Genomic DNA, 4,686 nt, shown 5'->3' on the forward strand with positions numbered 1-4,686 from the left:
GGTGAGAGGAAGGCTTTCTTGACTTCACACCCTTTCCTACCCAGTCCTCCACGCCTATCCTGCTTGTGTATTCAGTACCCTGCTCAAATGTTGCCTTCTCAAACACCCTGGTTGGCTTTTTTATCCTCTCCCCTTTGGCACAAGTAAACAGAACCCCGTGGTAAGGAAGAGCTCTGCTCCCACAGTGCTGGGTAGCCTTCCTAATGAACACTTACAGGACTCTATTACCAGTCCCTCCTCTCCTCTGATACTGTGGCCGTGATTAACAAGGCTCTATCTACCTAATCCATGTGCCTTTGTATTTCTAATGCTTGAAATAATCAGTCCTCATAACTCTTTGCTGACAAATGAGCACACATGTAGCTATGTATTCTCTCTGCATCTACACATGGCACAGCTGCAATGAAGAATATTTTTGTGGTTTGTTCTTTGAGGTCAGTAAGGTAGAGGAGAAATGGTCCAGACACCTGCAGCAGCCTTTCTTAACTACCACAGCGCCTACGCTCAGTCAGGTGAGACACAATAGCAATTGTCTAAATAGGTTTTATGCTGGTTTAGAGTTTCGGCAGCTAAATAAAGGATTAATGACAGATTTTATGGGAAGTTAAACATTGTGTGCAAAGCAGGGGTTTTTGGCGCCCATAGGAAGATGTTTGTATGTGATATAAAAATGTGCAGTAGGAGAACCCATGTTGATAGACAGTGAGCTGTGAGAAAGCTGCGTGCAACTATTAGGAAGATACAGAGTTCACCATGAGAAGCCCTTCAAGAGTTACACCTTAAGCTGCCAGTGATGCTCCCCACAGCTCCTCAGGGTAGTCTAGCCCATTAAGAGACGAATACAAGAAGTGTATTTGATGTCCTACACTTAGCGATTGTAAGGACCTGGTCATGGGAACCCTGCCCACCAACTCAGTGCTGAATGTGTGTGTGTGTCCGTGTGTGTTTGTGCATGAGTGTGAGCATGTGTGTGTGTGTGTGTGTGTGTGTACTCTCAGCCTCTAAATAGAGTTCTAAGCTCTCTCACCCTGCAGTGGAGGTTGAACATACAGCTAAAGGAAAGCTGATGTCTAAAAATGAAGCTATGTGCTAAGAGCGGTGAGACGCCTGGCATGTCATTCTACGTTCTAGGCGTGAGCACAAAACCTGGAAGCCTCCCAGTCCCTACCTTCCCAGCTAGGAGGAAGAAACTGCTCCTGCTGCTTGGCGGGGTCATTTTCTCCCCCAATGCATTCTCCCCTTTCTGTTAGTGGTCAGGTGGCTTAGCTGACCTGCACTGTTTCCATGTTAAACTCCAGCTGGAGCATTCAAAGCATCTCCAGGTCTTTCCTCTCTCCTGCCTCCCATCTGCTTCCTTCCTGAGGAAGCTAAAGAGCTTTCTGTGCATCTTTGCCCCACCTCCATCCCAGCCTCTGTGTAGTAGGGAAAGTCTGCATTTCTCTACTGCTCTTCAGATCCAAACCTGTCTTTTGCCCTTGACAGGCTGTAAGATACACCTTAGTGCACTCAATAAAGAGGGATTGTTCTGATAAGCCAAACAAAGCTAAAAATGTTTACATTCCTCCCACTCTCTCATAACCACAGAACGCGATGAGCCCAACTGTGTTGTCAGAGTGTGGCCTCAGGCCTGCACTCTTGAGTTAGAAAATGTTATGGCAAACTCTCCTTGTATAGCAGTGTTTTCAGCCAAGAGCTCTCGCCTTAGCCCTGCCATTGAGAAATCTGGAGGACTTTCTCCTATTGCTCACTCAGACTTTCAGAAGTGTCTGCCTAGTGGACATCTGCAACATTTGTAGGAATGTATGTGATGATGTAAGGCTCCTCGGGTGATCTCGTTTCTCTCCCCAGAGGCAATATTTATACAGTCGGTCCACGCAGGGGCTTAGCAGTGCTGTGCAGCCCCTCAAAACTGATGCTTCCTTCATTGCACACTTAAAGGATGGCACATGTTAGAGCCGGCAGCTGAGATGAATGCAGTAGGTGGAAAAGAACACTGTGTCCTTTTCCATTTACACACACACACACACACACACACACACACACACACACACACACACGTTGGAGCATATGATGAAATTGAAATGAGGAGAAAAATATGGCCTTTAGCTTTTCAGGTTTTTTTTTCTGTGTAAGGGAATGCCAGGACAATCTTGGGTCTCAGGTGACATCATCCCTTTTTCTTTTTTGGTTTTTCAAGACAGGGCTTCTTTGTGTAGCCTTGACTGTTGTGGACTCACTTTGTAGATCAGGCTGTCCTTAAACTCACAGAGATCTGCCTGCCTCTGCCTCCCTGAATGCTGGGATTACAGGTAAGCATGCCTGGATCATCCCCTTTTTCTTGAGGTAAGGTCTGTCACTGCTCTAGAACTGGCTGAGTGGGCTAAGCCAATTGACAAGGGATCTGCTTGTCTCTGCTCTCATGCTGAGATTACATGGCACTCACTACATCTATCTGTCTATCTTTCATCTATATATCTACATATTTATTTATTGGTGTTGCTATTACATAGTCCTTAAAAGGAGCAAGTGTCTGTGGAGTAAGGGTGCCTAAATGCTTTGTGTATATGCCAAGGAGTGCTATCTACTTTTTAGCTTTTAGAGAATTCTCCACACTGATTTCCATAGTGGCTGCAGTTGTACCAGCTTGCAATTCTACCAAGAGTGAATAAATGCTCTCCTTTTCCTACACCCTTGCCAGCATTTGTTGTCAGTTTTTTTCTTTTAAACTTAGCCATTCTGACGAGGGTAAGATGAGATGTCAAAGTGCTTTAATTTGCTTCCCTGGTTGCTAAGAAAGTTGAAAAGAATTTTTGCCATTTTTAGAGGCAAATGTCACAGGTTGTCTTTTATTTGTGGGTCCTAGCTTTGAATCCTTAGATTTGAACATAAAACCTGCAAAAACAGCAGAAGCCAGGAAAGTAGAGACTATGGGGGAGTAAGGAGCTCTAGAGAGAGGAATGGTAGGACACAGGACACAGCTAAAGGAAAAGGAAAAGGTGGGAAGGTTAACAACTGTGGAAGGGGAGGAAGAAAATATAAAAGGGAGGGAGGAGAACTAAATAACCCTAAGGATGATGGGTAAAGTTGTTATAGGGGAACATACTACTCTATTAGCTTACTTTAAAATGCATATAATATAAAATATAATATATAATATAGTAAATATGTATATATACATATTTATATGTGTACGGTTTAAATGGAATTATGCTACATGAATGATAATGTTTCCCCTGGGAGCCATAGACTATCTAACAAATACCCTATTACCAAATAAAGGTAACATCCCTTCAAGTTGTTGATCAGGGAATCCAAATACTCCCGTTGCTATTGCTTTTGGTTGCCTTCCAGAAGTGAAGGTTAAAACCCTATTCATGAAGACACCATATACTTCAGACACAGGATGGAGGTGCCAAGCTGGTATTGACCTGAAAGCCTCCTCTTTGAGCTAGCTCTCAAAGTATCAAAAAGTCCTATGCAAATTGCCAAGGGATGGAAGTAATCAGTAGTTCTACCCAGCTGTTAAGCCTGCAAACAACAATGACTAGTGCAACAAGATATCTCAATGATAGAATATTGGCACGTATATCTTGGAGGTAAACAACAGCAGTCTAATTGGATTTAAGACCTGTTCAGTACAAGGATACTATAAACCTAGTCAAGTACCCATGGCTGGAGACATCATAAACTCTGGAGAAGAAAATACTACTGCCATTTTCCTCTATCAGTATAGCTTCTAACTGTATCCTAAACACTAATACTTATGCCCACAAATAAGTGTAAAACCTTTTTTCTTTTGCAGCAGATAGAGATCCGTAGCTGGTCAAAATGCAGAGAATAAAAGACTATGGAGTGCACAGACAACACAATCTCTACACCTAAGACTTCAGGGAACTTAGTAGAAGAGATGGACACAACAATTATAAGAACCAGAGGATCCAGACACTTAAAGACAGTGACTTTTAGACATGACAGGGATTTCATAGCTATGAAGTCTCAACAACGTGGTTGCCTAAACAAGGCCTCCATAATGACCACACCAATGGACATACCAGTGGGAATGAGGGAAATTTCACTGGGTCCTGCCACTAGGTGAAGAAGTACAAGCAGTCAATGCATGCTGAGGGAGGCAGAATCAGTTTTCTCCAGAGACAAGCCCTATGATAAGTTGCCCAATCCTAAATAATGGTCCCTTCCCAACACACACACACACACACACACACACACACACACACACACACACACACACACACACACGAATATGTATGAACTACATTAAATGGACTCAGTAAGTTATATATGTAAAACAATAATAATCATACAAAAAGAGGCCATGAATCAAAGAAGGAGTGAGGAGGAGGAGTTGGGAGGGAAAAAAATGGAGGGATGGAAAAACAGCAAAAATAAACATACATCATAAAGTTGAGAGGTGTACAATTGAGGAAGCCTTTGTGTTTAGTTCATACATGAATTTTATCACTAAAAACAAAACAGTAAAAATTAAAACTTTCCCTATCACTAAAAAAAAAAAATACTTTAAAGTGAGTATTAGCTGGGCACAGTGGTATATAACATTTTATCCCAGGACTAGAAAGAGGCAAGAGGATTCTAAGGAGGCCAGCTTGAGCCACAAAGTTCAAAGACAGCCTGTGCCACAAAGCAAAACACTATCTCAAAAACAAACAA

This window comes from Acomys minous (assembly GCF_964271855.1).
Source record: "Acomys minous genome assembly, chromosome: 7".
NCBI lineage: Eukaryota > Metazoa > Chordata > Mammalia > Rodentia > Muridae > Acomys > Acomys minous.